This window comes from Mustela erminea, chromosome 4 (assembly GCF_009829155.1).
Source record: "Mustela erminea isolate mMusErm1 chromosome 4, mMusErm1.Pri, whole genome shotgun sequence".
NCBI classification, from domain to species: domain Eukaryota; kingdom Metazoa; phylum Chordata; class Mammalia; order Carnivora; family Mustelidae; genus Mustela; species Mustela erminea.
Genome location: NC_045617.1, coordinates 57,285,210 through 57,307,651, shown reverse-complemented (window position 1 = coordinate 57,307,651; position 22,442 = coordinate 57,285,210). Strand labels below are relative to the sequence as shown.

Below are 22,442 nucleotides of genomic sequence, written 5' to 3'. Positions count from 1 at the left end.
AACTTGAGAGCTCAACCTGCCCTTCAAATGGGTTTGGGCACAAGTTCATGCTTCTTAGTCCAAAAAGTAAGAAATAAATTTGAAATCATTTTGAGTTGGATGTGTCACACAAAAGAGAATGGCATAAATAAATGTTAAGTCAGCTTTTACAGTGTCAGTCTGAACTCTGACCAAAGACTCAACACAGATACAGACCAAGACAATAAATAGTTCACCCTACAAGAGCCAAGGACTCACATGAACAAGTTACCATAAGGAGTAAACCATAGAAAGAGACTAAAAATAATTTCAGACATTAGAATTATTAAATAAAGAATGCAAAATCATTATGTTTAGTATGTTTAGATAATTTTTAAAAATTAAATAAACTTGAAACCATGAGCAAAGAACAAGACATGATAGAGAATGACCACATTTGATGAAGAACCAAATAAAACTGCATTTAAATAATACCCAAAATAAACCAAAAAATCATATTTAAATAAAAAACAAATAAATAAAGCTTTAATGATCAAATTAGAAATTTAAGAGTGATTAAACAGCAGATGAGATGCATGTTCACTGAGAATCAGAGAACTGAAACACAGCTATGAAGAAATTAGATGTAAAGTATGAAAACCAGATTGAAAGACATGGAGGATAGAGTGACAGGGCTATAATAATACCTCATTAGAGATTCATAAAAAGATGAATAAATGGGAATAGATAATATTTGAAGATAAAAAGGCTGAGAACTTTAAAGAAGTATTGAAAGACCTCCATATGCAGGACTCCAATACACCTCAAATAGAATAAATAAAAACTAATTCAATTTTAGACACATAATAGTGACACCGAGAAGTGACAAAAGAAAAATATATTTAAAACACTCTAAGGAGTAAGACCAGATTATATGCAAGAGAAAGATAGAGTGCTTGCTGACTTCACATCATAAAGGATGGAAACCAGAAGAATGCAGAAATACAGACTGATGGAAAATCACTGCCAACCTAAATTTCCATACCAAGCAAAAGTATCTTTCGAGAATGAAGAAAAAACAGAAACATTTTCAGACAGAAGAAAAAGTGAGTTTACCACCTAAAGATCCCTACTACATGGATTCTAAACAATGTCTAAATCTTAAACAGAAGTAAAGTAATCCCAGGTGGAAGATTTTACATGCAAAAAGGAATAGTGTGCAAAGGCATTGAATAACCAGTGACTGTATAAATCTATGAAATTATCACCTAGTTTATGGTGAAATGTAGGTGAAGAGTAAAATACCTCATAACAATAATATTTTCTTCTTCTTTTTCTTCTTGTCCCTCTTCTCCTCCCCCACCCCCTTCTTCTCCTTCCTTCTCCTTCTTCTTCTTCTCTCCCCCACCCCACCAGAAAGAAAGAGAGGAGGGGCAGAGGGAGAGAGAAAGAGAGAATCTTAAGCAGGCTCCATAAGCAGCCCAATGCAAGGATCAATCTCGTGACCCTTAATTCATGACCTGAGCTGAAATCAACAGTCGGATGCTTAACTAACTAACTGAGCCACCCCGGTGCCATAATAGTATTTATTTCTATCCTGCGTTCCTACCTTTGGACAGGGCTTTGACAACTTATTCTTCGAGTCCAGCAAATATGTCCCCAAAAATGGTTAATTTGATTTTATATGATTTTGATGATTACAAGGAAAAAAATGTGGAATTTACTCTTTGTTAAAGACAGCACCAAGGAGATTAATCTTCACCTAGGAACTCAGAATGCTTTACCTGATTCACGAAATTCATTCTGGCTCCCTTTCAAGTTGAACTTTTCTTCCTGTCCTCCTTCAGAACAGTGAGCCTTGCCAATTCACAAAAACACTAAAGGGACTACTCTTATATTGTTTAAATCGGGGTGGAAGACAAAATGGCACTTGTGTTGCCCATTCCCCAATCCTCTGCCCAGGGTGGACCTTGTTAGTTAATCATGGCACTCTTTGCTGAGGGGCCAACTGCCTTCACAATCTTCTCAAGGGTTGTAGACAGCCCCTCCAGTCATTCAAAGCTAGCATTTGACATTGAACCTACTTGCCTTTTCCAACTTAAATGCTGCTGGCTCTATTCTATATGGAAAACAGTCTGTGATTGCTATTTCTTTCCTTAGTTGTTACAGAGAGAAATGTAATTTTATTTTCTATCCTGGAAATATTTCTTCACTTCTGCTTGCTGGCCCGGGGTAAAAATTATAACAAGTAATAATACCAGCTTAGATGTTCACACTGGCTTAGGCATATACAGTCTGGTTATTTAGGTACACACATTCTATATTTGCTTATAAATAACTGAACAAAAATTATGTGTTTGCCACATAACAATAAAGTCTCATATTTTGATAGTGCTTTACAGTTATCAAAGCACATTACCATAAATCTTTTGTCTCAGATTCTAAAACAAATATGTATTGCACAATGGCATGTGACAGGCATTGTGCTGGATGTTGGGGATATAAAAGTTCTTGCTCCCTTCAGTTTATAGCTTAGTAGAGGAAACAGACACATAAACAAATAATGGGAACATAGGATGACACTTTCATAATGAAAAATAAGGGGAGGCAGTGTGATGAAGTGATTAAAAGTACGGACTTTGGAACCAGAAAAACCTTGAGTTCCTGTCCCTGCTTTATAATTTCCCAGCTCCCTAAATAAGGCTCTGTATTAGTTAGGGTTCTCCAGAGAAATAGAACCAATAGGATATGTATATGTACATCACATATAAGTATTTATTATATATGCTTATATATAATATATATCTGATATACTTCAAGTATATCTTATATGTAATATATATTTTTATATAAAAGTATATATACATACAGGCATAACTTAGGGATAGTTCAGTGTCAGTTCCAGACCTTTGCAATAAGGTATATTCATAGTAAAACACATTGAATGATTTTTGTTTGTTTCCCAGTACATAATAAGGTTAATATTCTTACATGACACTGTAGTCTATTAAGTGTATAATAACATTACATCTAAAAAGAATAATGCATACACTTTAATTTAAAAAAATACCTTCTTGCTAAAAAATGTTAACTATCACCTGAGCCTTCAGCAAGTTATAATCACCAATCACAGATAACCATAACAAATAAAAAAATGAAATATTTTGAAATATTAAGAGAATTGCCAAAATGAGACAGAGACACAAAGTAAGCAAATGCTGTTGGAATGATGGTGCTGATTGACTTGCTCAATGCAGGGCTGCTACAAGCCTTCAGATTTGTAAAAAACAGGATCTGCAGAGTTAAGTCAGTGAAGTACAACAGAACAAGGTATGTCTGTGTGTATGTGTAGGGGTGGAGAATATATATATATATGTATATATATATGGTATATATGGGGGACAGGAAAAGGAAGAGACAGGGAGAAGGAGAGAGAGAGCAAGAGACTGAGTCTAAGGAATTGGCTTACGTGATTGTGGGGGCTGACAAGTCTAAATTGAAATTCTGGCAGGAGCCATCTGGAGCCAGAATCCCTTCCTCATACGGGGCCTTCAGTCTTTTCTCTTAGCACCTTCAAATGATGCGATGAGGACCACCCAAGCTATGGCGGGTAATATGCTTTACTCAAAGTCTAATAGTTTATATGTTAATCACATCAACTCAGCAGACAGCCCAGTCAAGTGGACACATAAAATCAACCATCTCAGCCTCATTTCTTTATTAGTCAAATAACAATGAGTATGAGGCAAACTAATAACACCTGCCTCATAGGACCCCTGTGAGGTTGTACTGGACTCTGTACTATCAGTGCTTGGCATGGTGTCTGGAAAAAAGTGCGTGCTACGGAGCGCTGGGGTAGCCTCAGCATCAGGTCACTTGCCACTCCTCTCCAGGGAACCACGAACCAGCCCCAGGCACTGCCCTGCCTGTCCTCCCCACTGCCTTTGTGCCTGTGACCTCTTGTGGCTGGAACAGTTCCACCAGTCCTTGTAGAGACACTAACTAACACCAAACACAAGGTGGCCCAGGAAAAATCAGCAATATTTGACTGTCGTTGATATACAGAAATCAGCCATTTCACAGGTTCCACTTACTATAACCAAACTACTTTGTAACACTATCAGTGTAGTTTAAAAAGAAATTCCAGAATAACATCCAAAAACTATCAAAAATCAATGGGGGTGTTACATTTTTAATCCACAAATGAAATCTCAAAAGTTCATTTTCTTTCTCTCAGTCTCTCTCTCTCTCTCTCTCTCTCTCACACACACACACACACACACACACACACACACAGAGCTGTCTCCGTGGCCCAAATGTTCCTCTAACCTAGCCTTGCCTCACAATCTTAACTTCCTTTTTTCTTCCCCTCCCGCCTTCTAGATTATTCTTCTGTGCTCCCATAAGTAGTTCCCTGACCTTTCTGATATAAACAACTAAAGCTCATGCTTCCTAAGAAAGGTGCAGTCTAGCAAAGACAAGACTCTGTAATGGAGAACATTAATTAAACTACACATTAACCTTTTTTTGCAGTCATAGCATTTTATGCATACATAATCTATTTCCAGATTCCATTACTTTTGTGTCTGCTGGTACTTTGAGTTCTACAACTAAAGCCACTCAATTAAATGGGGTGGGCCAGGGACCTCAGAGTTTTACATATTGCATTTTTGTCCCAGAACTATATTTTTAAACAAACAGTTCTTGTTGTGAACAGAATATATAAAAAGCTTGCCATGATTGCCCAGGCCTCAAACTGTATACTTGTGGAGATACCTTCAATTAATACCTTGGCGAACATGCTCTTCTCTTCCTTTGGGTGACTACCACTGACATATTTTTATTTTTTCCCTCATCTCCTTATGCAAAGCCAGAAGGTTCAAATGTATTTCTGATGAGCAGAGATCTTACAAGTTACTTGACCCCGATATGATAGAACTTTCTGAGCTGAAAAGATGAAGAGTCCTTCCAAATTCCCCTGCCAGCCTCACCACAGCTTGGAGGTTAATAAGAGAGTATTTAGGAGGCAGAAAGTATTTAGAGCTTGGGGAATTGAGGTAACAAGTGGAGGAGGAGAAGCACTTACAATTATAAGGTAATATTGTGAATACAAGAAGTAAGTGTCAGCCCATTTTCTAGAGAGCAGCCTTTGGCATCAGGCTTTCTGAAAGGCTCTCTGGGAAACACTGAGCAGCAGGGCAACTTGAAGCACTTAGCTTATCCTCAAGCCGTATTCTCCTTGTGGTGACTGTCACCTCTCTGCTGAAGAAAGCTGACTTTCCTCTCCTTAAGAATATATGCAGCCATACCACGCAACTGATAGCGTCTCTGATTCCCGTTCTTTCTTTGAACACATCCAAAGTATTTACGATGATTTTCATTGAGACGTTTTGTGTTTGTAGTTATATTTTTTCATAGCAATCAAAGAAACTCTGGTGGTGTATATATGCAAATATTGTACAGAATCATGTTAAAAAGCAAGAAAGACCTTTTGCTCATAGCAAATCATGGTATGCCTGAGGTCTGTTCTATCTCCAGTGTTATGTTACATCCATGTAAAAATAGAAAATAAAAGTATAGCAGTTTTAACAGTTCATCTGTGTGTATTTCACCGTACACATAGAAAAAAAGTTGTCCCTAGGGGCATCTGGGTGGCTCAGGCAGTTGAGAGTCCAACTCTTGATTTCAGTTCAGGTCACAATCTCAGGGTCATGGGATCAAGACCCATGAGGCTCCATGCTCAGCAGGGAGTTGGCTTCTCTCTCTCTGCCCCCTCCTTGCTCGCTCGTTCTCTCTTTCTCTCTCTGTTGCCCCCCTTTCCCCCCTAAAATAAATAAATAAATCTTTTAAAAATTCCTCTAAATACGCAGGCATGGTATCATTACAGCAGTGTTTCATTACAATCTTTAAATTCAGAAAGTATGTATTTTGGGAATAATCTTCCATCTGTCCATTTTCTGACAGGAGTTCACAGAGCTGAAGGGGGGGAAAGTTTTCTTCAACCCTCTCAGGGTGCTTGCCTGGGTCTGAAAATTGAACTGTCAAAGATAGGTTAACAAGAGAAAAACATATAAATTGTATTGAATTTTTACATGTACATGGGAGCCTTCACAAGAGAAGGAAGACCTCATAAAGTCACCAGAGCAGGGAGCTTATATGTCTTTTAGACAAAGAGGCAATAAATTGGTGAAGAATTAGGACAAAGTGGTCCAGACTTGGGGTAGTAAATAATGGGGAAGAAACTAGGTGATAGGTATTAGTTTAACGAGGTTGGTTTGGGGATTTCCCGTTCCTAAATTCCCTGTCTCTGATGATGAGAATGTCCTCTCCTCTCCTGATACAGGGAGGGCAACTTCTGCATGGGAGACTCATCTCCTGCATTCAGGTAAGAAAGTGAGATGGTAGGGAGGTGTGACCATTCTGTTTCTACTATTTTCTCAAACTTCATTGGCTTAAGATATTTGATACATCAAAGTGCCATATCTTGGGGGTACTATATCTGAACCCCACCAGAGTGACTACAAGCACTACTCTCTAGACTGGCTGCAGGAAGGGGTAGAGAGAAGGGAACAAGAAACCTAAAATAGCAAAGGGTGCCTGGGTGGCTCAGTAGGTTGGGGCCTCTGCCTTTGGCTCAGCTCATGATCTCAGGGTCCTGAGATCGAGCTCCGCACCAGGGTCCCTGCTCGGTGGGGAGCCTGTCCCCCCGGCCCCGCCTGCTTCTCTGCCTACTTGTGATCTTTGTCTGTCAAATAAATCAATCAATCAATCTTAAAAAAAAAAAAAAGAAGAAACCTAAAATATCAAGATGAAAGGGTGAAAGGGTCACATCACCTTCCTCTTCAACAAAATTGTAATTTGCCAAAATTGTCCTTGAGGAATAATAATTTACTAGGCTGCATTTTAGAATTTAGATTTAAATATGAGATAAATCTTCACAAACTTCCCAAGTACTAATATTGTAGGCATGGTAACAGTCTAAACTGGACTACTTTCTAACAGGATCATCCTTATGCAGAAGCTACTACAGGTCCTAGGGTTCCCTGGACCCCTCACCCCCACCCTCTATTACACTTGTATGAGGCCAGTGGGCCAGTGCTGAAAGTTTCATCATTATAACACTATCCCACTTAAAATGGATATATATATATATATATATATATATATATATATACATACATACACACAAAAGCAACCATGGACTATATGTAAATGAAATATATATAAAATGGATATATTTATATATATTTATCATGGAGGAAAGGTAATATGTGGTCATTATTTGTCCAGTATATACATCTGCAAGCCAGGAGCTTCCTGAGAGCAGGCATGTTGTCTTCATTTTTAGAATCCAGACACAGGCAAAATATTTGGTAAACAGAAGTCATCAACAATTTGTTGTAGAATATATAAATAAATCAATCCCAATTAGTTCTAGTGTGAATCATTTTTCCCATTTCTTACAATTCACCATCTATCTGGGAGCTGGCTGTCATGGGAAATAAGAAGGGGACATGAACAGGGAATGCCTAAAGCCTATGGAATTACCCAAAAGGACTAGAATTGAGTGGGTGTCATGGGAAGCCTAGAGACAATAAAGGCAAAGGATTTGGAAAAGTAAATAAAGCCAGTGTTCATCTCAACTTTCTACTTGTTAACTATGTGATTTGGGTCAAGTCCCTTCGCTTTCTTCATCTCAGTTTCTGTGACCAGAATAATAAGAGTTGTGACAAATATAGCATAAGCTTATATGTAGGTAATAAATAATGGATAGAGACTAACTTGCAGCCATTTTAAATGATTTATAATAACCACTACAGTTATCCAATACCATTAGTGTCAATTAAAAAAATAATCACCTCCAGGAAAGGGGAAATTTTTTAAAGGATAGTAGAAGAGAGATAGAGAAATTTATTCCTTCATACTTTTTCTGCGGATGGCTCCTCTTCTCCAACTACATTCTCTCCCTAAAATGGATGGCCCTTTAACAGGTAAACACCAAGTCGATGTAGTAAATTAATTGATTCTGACTTCATAAGAAGCAAATCTCTTCACCACAGCTAATCTGAGACTGACGGACACAGTAATTATGTAAAGACGGCATAATCTACTCTTCTCTCTGTGGTCATAACTCAAACTCTTCAGATGTACAATTTACAAAGCCAAGATTAGTTCAGCAATCCAAGTAGTTGTGCGAAAGGAAGAACAAGAAGTAGCTTCATCCAACTGATCATCCAAAATGATAAAAGGCCCCATCCATGAAAGACACAAGACCCTGATACTGAACAGGTGATAGGAAGGTCACTTCTGGAGCACCACTGTCCATCTGGCTGGTTCTTATCCACATCAAATACTTGGACAACCTGGCACAAAGTGCTATGGATAGACCCAGACCTTGGAGACATCAGCCCAGGTGGCAAGAGTGAGGTCAGCAGAGAAATTCATCTAGAAAGACCAATTTGCCTCCATTGCAACTCTCCTCTCAGTAAATCAGTTCTGTTCAGTATGTATTCCGCCAACTTAGAATTTCCTGATACAATCCACACTTTCCTTGAACTGAAATCATTGGAGATGTCTTAAAACATAAAATTCATAGAGCACTCATCATATAATAAATAACCTGGATCTTATTTTTCCAGTTGTTCAGGGGAAACTTCAGATCACTGCTCAAGATTGGGATGGGGTGGACAAATTTTTTCTGTAAAGAGCCAGATAGCAAATATTTATGCTTTCTGAGTCATATAGACTCAATTCTCACAAAAGCAACCATGGACTATATGTAAATGAAAGAACATAGCTGTGTGCTTACAAGAACAGGCACAGGGCAGGGTCTAGGCCACAGAGGGGCCTAGATATGCAAACTCCATATCAACATCTAAATCATGCCATAAAATTAAATACTCATGTATCATTCTCTCTGGTTGGAAACGTCATCAAACGAATGTGATTTTTCACCACATCAAGTAATGTCAGTAATTTAGAGCTAACACTACCATAGGTGTTCATAGTAGACAGTCAAACAATATTTGTTGAATGAATAAAGAGATATGTTAAAATATAGGGATATAGTTCTTCAATCATGCTGTATCTCCAGAGGTTGCAAGTTTTTAAATTCTCAAAAATACATCTGCCTTGGGACGCCTGGGTAGCTCAGTGGGTTAAAGCCTCTGCCTTCAGCTCAGGTCATGATCCCAGGGTTCTGGGATCAAGCCCCACGTCTGGGCTCTCTGCTCAGCAGGGGACCTGCTTCCTCCTCTCTCTCTCTACCTGCCTCTCTGCCTACTTGTGATCTCTGTCAAATGAATAAATAAAATCTTAAAAAAAAATACATCTGCCACTGTGCTATGCTGAGGTTTCCCTTATTATTATTATTGTGTATTAATATGCATTTTCAATAAGTTTGCTTGAGAAAGTGTATGAGGTACATAATTATTTATCCACCTTAAGGATAGATTTTGGGGAAAATTTTGAGTTTTCATATTTTACAAGACTCATGTAGGGTATATACTATATTATTTTTTCCCATTCCCTTCAAAGTCTGGGAGCACACCAGGTAATCAAATACCATAGTATTTCTCCAGTGAAACATATGAACATTCCTATCAAGTGAGATAAATAAAAGATTATAAGAATCCCGCTGTTCTCAAAGTATGATTTAGGGATGGCTGGGAATCTCCAAAACCTTTCAAAGGGTCTATGAAGCCAAAATTATTTTCATAAAAATACTTAGACATTTAACTTTCTCACTTTACCTTTCTTTTGAACACATAGTGAAGTTTTCAAGGGGTTCCATGATGTGTGATATTAAGGGCAGATTAAATGTAGAAGCAGATAAAAGACTCTGGCTGTCTCATGTTAAGTGAGTCTATATAGAGATTTGCAAGGATATAAAATAATCCTACTCTTCTTATTAAAATTTGGTTTGGGAAAGTATAGTTATTTTCATTTAATAATATTTCTGTCCTGACTCTGGGAAACAAATTTAGGATTGTGGAAAAGGAGGTGGGTAGGAGATGGGGTAACTCAATTATGGGCATTAAGGAGGGCACATGATGTGATGAGCACTGGGTGTTATACTTAACTAACGAATCATGGAACACTATACCGAAAACTAATGATGTACTGTATGTTGGCTAATTGAATTTAAATAAAGACATATATATTATTTCTGTTAACATTTAATCGACTTGTTATTTGAGAACAAACATGGATACATATTCATTTTTATTTCTAATATGGCAACAATTGATGAATACAACTCACATAAGCAAAAGACCATTGGGGTCCACAGTAATATTCAAGAGTGAAAGGAGTCTGGAGACAAAAACATTTGATGAGTGCTATAGAAGGTTAACTTCAGTTCAGGTCAACGGTAGCTTCCCAATGAGTGCTGCCAAAGCTTTTGCTATTCTGGGCACTTGCACATCCCAGTTAATGATGAGGGACGGTGGAATACCTAGGTGACTTGGGGTTAGAAGATCATCTAATGTTTGTTCTAAAGCAAAGTCCCAAATCTTGGTGTCTTGGGTTTAGAGGGCTTTCATAGGTTGTAAATTGAAATGCTTTCAGGATTCAGGCAGATAAACAAATTGTATGAAACAAGGCCAGTGCAGACCATGATATCTGGCCCATGGCATGCCATGCAGGCAAGTGAGCCTGGTCTTTTTAAACCTTTGGAATTTAGGAAAAACTGGAAATCTAGTGTTTTTTTAATGTGAAGTTTCCTTAGTTTAATCAATGTTTAAAAAAAATACCACTGGTAAATTAAGTCAGATCATCTGCTGGTTCTTGTTCACCTGTTACTCAGGTAGTTATGTGGTCTTGGGTACACATAAGACTACACCCCATCCTTGAGAGGTGTTGACTAAAAGTTAGCTCTCTTTCCCTCAAGGCATGGACAGATGGAAATGTTGGTCAGATTTGGGAAACAAAAGGCATGGAGTAGCTCTACCACTGACTCTTCTATTAATGCTTCTTCTGTTCTAAAACCATATATTTAATAAACAGTCAGCTTTGTCAAATATTTTTAGTTGACTTTTGGTTTCATTTTGAAATAATCACTTTGAATTTTGTCTTCATATATTAGTTATAGAGCTATAACCAAAAGCTGTATATCCTGAACATGAAGGTTATTGATTTCTAAAATTAATTTTAGTAATACAATTCAGAAAATATTCACTAAAAATATTCTGGAGAACATGGGTCATGGGATGACAATAATTAAACATGTAGAATCATAGTTCTTTTCCCAGATACATTTCAAGTGAATAAATACTGTGTTAAGTCTGTTATAAATAAAGCACAGGACAAAAGTAATGCACCTTGCCTCTCTATCCACTTGCCTTTATAAAAATCTGCTTTATAAAAAACAACTTAGAAGCCAGAAAACTGAATTAGGGAGATAAATGACACCATGAAGCGTTCCAACATCAGAATTATTGGGATCCCTGAGTGGGTTGAAAAAGACTAGAAAATATAGTTGAACAAATTCTGGATGAAAATTTTCCCAATCTGGGGAATGGAACCAGTGTTCGTGTCCAGAAAGAACATCTCCCAAAATCAATGAATCTAGAAAGACCTCAAGACACCTGATTGTGAGACTGATGAATCATAATTTTAGACAAGAGCTTCTGAGGGCAGCTAGGAGGAAAAGATTCCTTACCTACAGAGGAAGGTCCATCAGAATAATGTCACACCCGGGAAGCCAGAAAGGGCTGGCAAGACATATTCAGGGCACTAAATGAGAAGAACATGAAGCCAAGAATATTTTATCCAGCAAGGCTGACATTCAAAATGGATGGAGAGATGAAGAGCTTCAAAGACTGGCAAGGTTTAAGAGTATGTGCCCACCAAGCTGGCACTACAAAAAATATTAAGGGGGGTTCTATAAAAAAAAAAAAAAGAAAGAACCCAAGAGTGACATAGAACAGAAATTTATAGAGGCAATCTACAGAAACAAGGCAACATGATGTCAATAAAAACATCTTTCAATGATCACTCTCAACGTGAATGGCCTAAATGCTCCCATAAAACAGCACAGGGTTGCAGATTGGATAAAACGACAGGACCCATCCATATGCTGTCTACAAGAGACCATTTGGAACCTAAAGATATATCCAGGCTAAAAGTGACGTGATGGAGAAGCATCTTTCATGCCAATGGGCCTCAAAATATAGCTGGGGTAGTGATTCTCATATCAGATAAATTAGATTTTAAACTAAAGACTATAGTCAGAGATAAAGAAGGACAATACTTCATTCTTAAAGGGTCTATACACTAAGAAGATCTAAAAATTGTAAATATTTATGCCCCCAATACAGGAGTAGCCAATTACGTAAGACAATTGTTAATCAAGATAAGGAGTCATACTGATTATGTATTAATGTATTAATGAATACATTAATAGCAGGGATCTTAACATGCCACTCTCAGTAATAGACAAATCATCCAAGCAGAAAACCAATAAAGAAACAAGAGCATTGAATGACACATTGGACCAGATGGACCTCATAGATATATACAGACCATTCCACCCTAAAACAACAGAATACTCATTCTTCTTCTTTTTTTCTATTTTTTTTATTTTTTAATTTTTTGAATTTATTTATTTTCAGAAAAATAGTATTCATTATTTTTTCACCACACCCAGTGCTCCATGCAATCCATGCCCTCTATAATACCCACCACCTGGTACCCCAACCTCCCACACCCCCACCACTTCAAACCCCTCAGATTGTTTTTCAGAGTCCATAGTCTCTCATGATTCACCTCCCCTTCCAATTTACCCCAATTCCCGTCTCCTCTCTAACACCCCTTGTCCTCCATGCTATTTGTTATGCTCCACAAATAAGTGAAACCATATGATAATTGACTCTCTCTGCTTGACTTATTTCACTCAGCATAATCTCTTCCAGTCCCATCCATGTTGCTACAAAAGTTGGGTATTCATCCTTTCTGATGGAGGCATAATACTCTATAGTGTATATGGACCACATCTTCCTTATCCATTCGTCCGTTGAAGGGCATCTTGGTTTTTTCCATAGTTTGGCGACCATGGCCATTGCTGCTATAAACATTGGGGTACAGATGGCCCTTCTTTTCACGACATCTGTATCTTTGGGGTAAATACCCAGGAGTGCAATTGCAGGGTCATAGGGAAGTTCTATTTTTAATTTCTTGAGGAATCTTCACACTGTTCTCCAAAGAGGCTGCACCAATTTGCATTCCCACCAACAGTGTAAGAGGGTTCCCCTTTCTCCACATCCTCTCCAACACATGTTGTTTCATTTTTTGTTAATTTTGGCCATTCTTACTGGTGTAAGGTGATATCTCAATGTGGTTTTAATTTGAATCTCCCTGAGGGCTAATGATTATGAACATTTTTTCAGGTGTCTGATAGCCATTTGTATGTCTTGATTGGAGAAGTGTCTGTTCATATCTTCTGCCCATTTCTTGATATGTTTGCCTGTTTCGTGTGTGTTGAGTTTGAGGAGTTCATTATAGATCCTGGATATCAACATTTTGTCTGTACTGTCATTTACAATTATCTTCTCCCATTCCGTGGGTTGCCTCTTTGTTTTTTTTGTTTTTTTTTCTTTTATAATTTTTATTTTTTATAAACATATATTTTTATCCCCAGGGGTACAGGTCTGTGAATCACCAGGTTTACACACTTCACAGCACTCACCAAAGCACATACCCTCCCCAATGTCCATAATCCCACCCCCTTCTCCCAAACCCCCTCCCCGCAGCAACCCTCAGTTTGTTTTGTGAGATTAAGAGTCACTTATGGTTTGTCTCCCTCCCAATCCCATCTTGCTTCATTGATTCTTCTCCTACCCACTTAAGCCCCCATGTTGCATCACCACTTCCTCATATCAGGGAGATCATATGATAGTTGTCTGTCTCTGCTTGACTTATTTCGCTAAGCATGATACGCTCTAGTTCCATCCATGTTGTCGCAAATGGCAAGATTTCATTTCTTTTGATGGCTGCATAGTATTCCATTGTGTATATATACCACATCTTCTTGATCCATTCATCTGTTGATGGACATCTAGGTTCTTTCCACAGTTTGGCTATTGTGGACATTGCTGCTATAAACATTCGGGTGCACGTGCCCCTTTGGATCACTACGTTTGTATCTTTAGGGTAAATACCCAGTAGTGCAATTGCTGGGTCATAGGGCAGTTCTATTTTCAACATTTTGAGGAACCTCCATGCTATTTTCCAGAGTGGCTGCACCAGCTTGCATTCCCACCAACAGTGTAGGAGGGTTCCCCTTTCTCCGCATCCTCGCCAGCATCTGTCATTTCCTGACTTGTTTATTTTAGCCATTCTGACTGGTGTGAGGTGATATCTCATTGTGGTTTTGATTTGTATTTCCCTGATGCCGAGTGATATGGAGCACTTTTTCATGTGTCTGTTGGCCATCTGGATGTCTTCTTTGCAGAAATGTCTGTTCGTGTCCTCTGCCCATTTCTTGATTGGATTATTTGTTCTTTGGGTGTTGAGTTTGCTAAGTTCTTTATAGATTCTGGACACTAGTCCTTTATCTGATATGTCGTTTGCAAATATCTTCTCCCATTCTGTCAGTTGTCTTTTGATTTTGTTCACTGTTTCCTTTGCTGTGCAAAAGCTTTTGATCTTGATGAAATCCCAATAGTTCATTTTTGCCCTTGCTTCCCTTGCCTTTGGCGTTGTTCCTAGGAAGATGTTGCTGCAGCTGAGGTCGAAGAGGTTGCTGCCTGTGTTCTCCTCAAGGATTTTGATGGATTCCTTTCGCACATTGAGGTCCTTCATCCATTTTGAGTCTATTTTTGTGTGTGGTGTAAGGAAATGGTCCAATTTCATTTTTCTGCATGTGGCTGTCCAATTTTCCCAGCACCATTTATTGAAGAGGCTGTATTTTTTCCATTGGATATTCTTTCCTGCTTTGTCGAAGATTAGTTGACTGTAGAGTTGAGGGTCTATTTCTGGGCTCTCTATTCTGTTCCATTGATCTATGTGTCTGTTTTTGTGCCAGTACCATGCTGTCTTGATGATGACAGCTTTGTAATAGAGCTTGAAGTCCGGAATTGTGATGCCACCAATGTTGGCTTTCTTTTTCAATATCCCTTTGGCTATTCGAGGTCTTTTCTGGTTCCATATAAATTTTAGAATTATTTGTTCCATTTCTTTGAAAAAGATGGATGGTACTTTGATAGGAATTGCATTAAATGTGTAGATTGCTTTAGGTAGCATAGACATTTTCACAATATTTATTCTTCCAATCCAGGAGCATGGAACATTTTTCCATTTCTTTGTGTCTTCCTCAATTTCTTTCATGAGTACTTTATAGTTTTCTGAGTATAGATTCTGTGCCTCTTTGGTTAGGTTTATTCCTAGGTATCTTATGGTTTTGGGTGCAATTGTAAATGGGATTGACTCCTTAATTTCTCTTTCTTCTGTCTTGCTGTTGGTGTAGAGAAATGCAACTGATTTCTGTGCATTGATTTTATATCCTGACACTTTACTGAATTCCTGTATAAGTTCTAGCAGTTTTGGAGTGGAGTCTTTTGGGTTTTCCACATATAGTATCATATCATCTGCGAAGAGTGATAATTTGACTTCTTCTTTGCCGATTTGGATGCCTTTAATTTCCTTTTGTTGTCTGATTGCTGAGGCTAGGACCTCTAGTACTATGTTGAATAGCAGTGGCTATAATGGACATCCCTGCCGTGTTCCTGACCTTAGCAGAAAAGCTTTCAGTTTTTCTCCATTGAGAATGATATTTGCGGTGGGTTTTTCATACATGGCTTTGATGATATTGAGGTATGTGCCCTCGATCCCTACACTTTGAAGAGTTTTGATCAGGAAGGGATGCTGTACTTTGTCAAATGCTTTTTCAGCATCTATTGAGAGTATCATATGGTTCTTGTTCTTTCTTTTATTAATGTATTGTATCACATTGATTTGTGGATGTTGAACCAACCTTGCAGCCCTGGAATAAATCCCACTTGGTCGTGGTGAATAATCCTTTTAATGTACTGTTGAATCCTATTGGCTAGTATTTTGTTGAGTATTTTCGCATCTGTGTTCATCAAGGATATTGGTCTATAGCTCTCTTTTTTGATGGGATCCTTGTCTGGTTTTGGGATCAAGGTGATGCTGGCCTCATAAAATGAGTTTGGAAGTTTTCCTTCCATTTCTATTTTTTGGAACAGTTTCAGGGGAATAGGAATTAGTTCTTCTTTAAATGTTTGGTAGAATTCCCCCGGGAAGCCGTCTGGCCCTGGGCTTTTGTTTGTTTGGAGATTTTCAATTACTGTTTCAATCTCCTTACTGGTTATGGGTCTGTTCAGGCTTTCTATTTCTTCCTGGTTCAGTTTTGGTAGTTTATATGTTTCTAGGAATGCATCCATTTCTTCCAGATTGTCAAATTTATTGGCGTAGAGTTGCTCATAGTATGTTCTTATAATAGTTTGTATTTCTTTGGTGTTAGTTGTGATCTCTCCTCTTTCATTCATGATTTTATTTATTTGGGTCCTCTCTCTTTTCTTTTTGATAAGTCGGGCCAGGGGGTTATCAATTTTAATTCTTTTTAATTCTTTCAAAGAACCAGCTCCTAGTTTCGTTGATTTGTTCTATTGTTTTTTTGGTTTCTATTTCATTGATTTCTGCTCTGATCTTTATGATTTCTCTTCTCCTTCTGGGCTTAGGGTTTCTTTCTTGTTCTTTCTCCAGCTCCTTTAGTTGTAGGGTTAGGTTGTGTACCTGAGACCTTTCTTGTTTCTTGAGAAAGGCTTGTACCGCTATATATTTTCCTCTCAGGACTGCCTTTGTTGTGTCCCACAGATTTTGAACCGTTGTATTTTCATTATCATTTGTTTCCATGATTTTTTTCAATTCTTCTTTAATTTCCCGGTTGACCCATTCATTCTTTAGAAGGATGCTGTTTAGTCTCCATGTATTTGGGTTCTTTCCAAACTTCCTTTTGTGGTTGAGTTCTAGCTTTAGAGCATTGTGGTCTGAAAATATGCAGGGAATGATCCCAATCTTTTGATACCGGTTGAGTCCTGATTTAGGACCGAGGATGTGATCTATTCTGGAGAATGTTCCATGTGCACTAGAGAAGAATGTGTAGTCTGTTGCTTTGGGATGAAATGTTCTGAATATATCTGTGATGTCCATCTGGTCCAGTGTGTCGTTTAAGGCCTTTATTTCCTTGCTGATCTTTTGCTTGGATGATCTGTCCATTTCAGTGAGGGGAGTGTTAAAGTCCCCTACTATTATTGTATTATTGTTGATGTGTTTCTTTGATTTTGTTATTAATTGGTTTATATAGTTGGCTGCTCCCACGTTGGGGGCATAGATATTTAAAATTGTTAAATCTTCTTGTTGGACAGACCCTTTGAGTATGATATAGTGTCCTTCCTCATCTCTTATTATAGTCTTTGGCTTAAAATCTAATTGATCTGATATAAGGATTGCCACTCCTGCTTTCTTCTGATGTCCATTAGCATGGTAAATTCTTTTCCACCCCCTCACTTTAAATCTGGAGGTGTCTTCGGGCTTAAAATGAGTTTCTTGGAGGCAACATATAGATGGGTTTTGTTTTTTTATCCATTCTGATACCCTGTGTCTTTTGACAGGGGCATTTAGTCCATTAACATTCAGGGTAACTATTGAGAGATATGATTTTAGTGCCATTGTATTGCCTGTAAGGTGACTGTTACTGTATATGGTCTCTGTTCCTTTCTGATCTACCACTTGAGGCTCTCTCTTTGCTTAGAGGACCCCTTTCAATATTTCCTGTAGAGCTGGTTTGGTGTTTGCAAATTCTTTCAGTTTTTGTTTGTCCTGGAAGCTTTTAATCTCTCCTTCTATTTTCAATGATAGCCTAGCTGGATATAGTATTCTTGGCTGCATGTTTTTCTCGTTTAGTGCTCTGAAAATATCATGCCAGCTCTTTCTGGCCTGCCAGGTCTCTGTGGATAAGTCAGCTGCCAATCTAATATTTTTACCATTGTATGTTACAGACTTCTTTTCCCGGGCTGCTTTCAGGATTTTCTCTTTGTCACTGAGACTTGTAAATTTTACTATTAGGTGACGGGGTGTGGGCCTATTCTTGTTGATTTTGAGGGGCGTTCTCTGAACCTCCTGAATTTTGATGCTCGTTCCCTTTGCCATATTGGGGAAATTCTCCCCAATAATTCTCTCCAGTATACCTTCTGCTCCCCTCTCTCTTTCTTCTTCTTCTGGAATCCCAATTATTCTAATGTTGTTTCGTCTTATGGTGTCACTTATCTCTCGAATTCTCCCCTCGTGGTCCAGTAGCTGTTTGTCCCTCTTTTGCTCAGCTTCTTTATTCTCTGTCATTTGGTCTTCTATATCACTAATTCTTTCTTCTGCCTCATTTATCCTAGCAGTGAGAGCCTCCATTTTTAATTGCACCTCATTAATAGCTTTTTTGATTTCAACTTGGTTAGATTTTAGTTCTTTTATTTCTCCAGAAAGGGCTTTTATATCTCTCGAGAGGGTTTCTCTAATATCTTCCATCCCTTTTTCAAGCCCCGCTAGAACCTTGAGAATTGTCATTCTGAAATCTAGATCTGACATATTACCAATGTCTGTATTGATTAGGTCCCTAGCCTTCGGTACTGCCTCTTGTTCTTTTTTTTGTGTTGAATTTTTCCGTCTTGTCATTTTGTCCAGATAAGAGTATATGAAGGAGCAAGTAAAATACTAAAAGGGTGGCAACAACCCCAGGAAAATATGCTTTAACCAAATTAGAAGAGATCCCAAATCGTGAGGGGGGAGAAAGTGGATAAAAAGAGGTTCAAAAAGGAAGAAAGAAAAAAAAAAGAAAAGAATTTAAAAAAAAGAAAACAAGAAAAATATAAAAAAGAAAAAATATATATATTAGATAAACTAGTTAAAAAACGTTAAAAAAGAAAAAAGTAAAAGTTAAAAAAAAATTTAACAAGAAGGCGAGAAAAAAAACAAAAAATGAAAAAGAAAAATATTAAATTAACTGCAAGACTAAAAAAAATCACAGGGAAAAAGCCATGAGTTCCGTGCTTTGCTTTCTCCTCCTCTGGAATTCTGCTGCTCTCCTTGCTATTGAAACCGCACTCCTTGGTAGGTGAACTTGGTCTCGGCTGGATTTCTTGTTGATCTTCTGTGGGAGGGGCCTGTTGTAGAGATTCTCAAGTGTCTGTGCCCCAGGCGGAATTGCACCGCCCTTACCAGGGGCTGGGGTGAGTAATCCGCTCAGGTTTGCTTTCAGGAGTTTTTGTTCCCTGAGCGCTTTCCGTAGAGTTCTGGAGGACGGGAATACAAATGGCGGCCTCCTGGTCTCCGTTCCGGAGGAGCCCAGAGCCCAGGCCCCACTCCTCAGTGCGCCCTCAGAGAACAGCGCCCAGTTACTCCCGTCTGCCTGACCTCCGGCCGCGCTCCGAGCTCACCGAGCCTGCGACCGGTTCAAGGTAACACCGAGCTGTTAGCTTACTGTCGGCTCTGTCTCTGTAGCCGGCTTTCCCGTTCCAGTACCCGCAAGCTCTGCGACACTCAGACACCCCCAATCCTTCTGTGACCCTGCGGGACCTGAGGTCACACTGACCCCGCGTGGGTTTCGCCCCGGTTTAGCCTCTGGAGCGATGTCCCTCAGCGGAACAGACTTTTAAAAGTCCTGATTTTGTGTGCCGTTGCTCCGTCGCTTGCCGGGAGCCGGCCCCTCCCCCCGGGGTCTATCTTCCCGTCGCTTTGGATTCACTTCGCCGGTCTTACCTTTCAGAAAGTGGTTGTTTTTCTGTTTCCAGAATTGCTGTTCTTCTTCTCTTCGATCTGCCGATGGATTTTCAGGTGTTTGCAATCTTTAGATAAGCTATCTAGCTGATCTCCGGCTAGCTGAAGTAGTCTCAGCCTGCTACTTCTCCGCCATCTTGACTCCTCCGCCTCTTTGTTTTTTGACTGTTTCCTTTGCTGTGCAGAAGCTTTTGATTTTGATGAAGTCCCAAAAGTTTATTTTCGCTTTCGTCCTTTGCCTTTGGAGACATATCTTGAAAGAAGTTGCTGTGGCTGATATCAAAGAGATTACTGCCTATGTTCTCCTCTAGGATTCTGATGGATTCCTGTCTCACGTTGAGGTCTTTTATCTATTTTGAGTTTATCTTTGTGTACGGTGTAAGAGAATGGTCGAGTTTCATTCTTCTACATATAGCTGTCCAGTTTTCCCAGCACCATTTATTGAAGAGACTGTCTTTTTTCCACTGTATATTTTTTCCTGTTTTGTTGAAGATTAATTGACCATAGAGTTGAGGGTCCATATCTGGGCTCTCTCCTCTGTTCCACTGGTCTATGTGTCTGTTTTTATGCCAGTACCATGCTGTCTTGGTGATCACAGCTTTGTAATAAAGCTTGAAATCAGGTAACGTGATGCCCCCAGCTTTATTTTTGTTTTTCAACATTTCCTAAGTGACTCGGGGTCTCTTCTGATTCCATACAAATTTTAGGATTATTTGCTCCAGGTATTTGAAGAATACTGGTGGAATTTTGATCAGAATGGCATTAAAAGTATATATTGCTCTAGGCAGTATAGACATTTTAACAATGTTTATTCTTCCAATCTGAGAGCATGGAATGGTCTTCCATCATTTTGTGTCTTCTTCAATTTCTTTCATGAGTGTTCTGTAGTTCCTCAAGTACAGATCCTTTACCTCTTTGGTTAGGTTTATTCCCAGGTATCTTATGGTTCTTGGTGCTATAGTAAATGGAATTGATTCTCTAATTTCCCTTTCTGTATTTTCATTGTTAGTGTATAAGAAAGCCACTGATTTCTGCACATTGACTTTGTATCCTGCCATGTTGCTGAATTGCTGTATGAGTTCTAGTAGTTTGGGGGTGGAGTCTTTTGGGTTTTCCATATAAAGAATCATATCATCTGTGAAGAGAGAGAGTTTGACTTCTTCATTACCAATTTGGATACCTTTTATTTCTCTTTGTTGTCTGATTGCTGTTGCTAGGACTTCTAATACTACGTTGAACAAGAGTGGTGAAAGTGGGCATCCTTGTCTTGTTCCTGATCTCAACGGGAAGGCTGCAAGCTTTTTCCCATTGAGAATGATATTTGCTGTGGGTCTTTCACAGATAGATTTGATGAGGTTCAGGAATGTTCCCTCTATCCCTATACTTTGAAACGTTTTAATCAGGAACGGATGCTGGATTTTGTCAAATGCTTTTTCTGCATCAATTGAGAGGACCATGTGGTTCTTCTCTCTTCTCATATTAATACAGAATACTCATTCTTCTTGAGCACACATGGAACTTTCTCCAGAATAGACCACATACTGGGTCACAAATCAGGGCTCAACTGATACAAAAAGGTTGAAATTGTACCCTGCATATTCTCAGACCACAGTACATTGAAACTGGAACTCAACCACAAAAAAAAGTTTGGAAGGAATTCAAACACTTGGACAGTAAAGATCACCCTGCTTAAGAATGTTTGGATCAACCAAGAAATCAAGGAAGAACTTAAACAATTCAGGGAAACCAATGAGAATAAAGACACATTGTTCCAAAATCTATGGGATATGCCAAAGTGGTCCTAAGAGAGAAATACATAGCAATCCAAGCCTCACTCAAAAAAATTGAAAAATCCAGAATACAGAAGCTCTCTTTACACCTTAAAGAACTGGAAAGTCAACAACAAATTAAGCCAACCTGATGCACAAGAAGGGAAGTAATCAAGCTTGGAGCAGATATCAATGAAACTAGAAGCTGGTTTTTTGAAAGAATCAATAAGATCAATAAGCCACTGGCCAAACTAATCGAAAAGAAAAGAGAAAGGACCCCAATTAATAAAATTATGAATGAAAAGGGACAGATCACAACTAACACCAAGGAAATAGAAACAATCATCAGAAATTATTATCAACAGTTATATGCCAGTAAGTTAAGCAACTTAGACGAAATGGAAACCTATAAACCTGGAAACCTATAAATGTCCAAAACTGAATCAGAAAGAAATTGACAACCTGAATAGACCATTATCTAGTAACAAGACTGAAGCAGTGATCGAAAACCTCCCAAAAAACAAGAGCCCAGGACCTGATGAATTCCCTGGAGAATTCTACCAAACATTCAAAGAAGAAATAATACCTATTCTCCTAAAGCTGTTTCAAAAAGTAGAAACAAAAGGGAAACTTCCAGACTCTTTCTGTGAAACCAGCATTACCCTGATCCCCAAACTAGGCAAAGACCCCATCAACAAGGAGAATTTCAGACCAATATCCCTGATGTATATGGATGCCAAGGTTCTCAACAAGATCCTAGCTAATAGGATCCAACAGTACATTACAGAGATTATCCACCATGACCAGGTGGGATATATCCCTAGGATGCAAGTGTGGTTCAACATTCACAAATCAATCAATGTGATAGAACAAGTCAGTAAGAGAGAAAACCACATGGTCCTCTCAATTGATGCAGAAAAAGCATTT

General features: G+C 38.6%; 1 long non-coding RNA gene across 1 annotated transcript; it reads right to left on the bottom strand.

Moving 5' to 3' along the window:
* Positions 1–5,158: 5,158 nt before the first annotated feature.
* On the bottom strand, positions 5,159–22,023 carry LOC116587753. Its single transcript, XR_004284623.1, has 3 exons — positions 21,930–22,023; positions 16,928–16,930; positions 5,159–5,169 (listed from the first exon to the last, which is right to left on the bottom strand). It is a non-coding gene; the product is annotated as an uncharacterized LOC116587753 (long non-coding RNA).
* Positions 22,024–22,442: the final 419 nt, after the last annotated feature.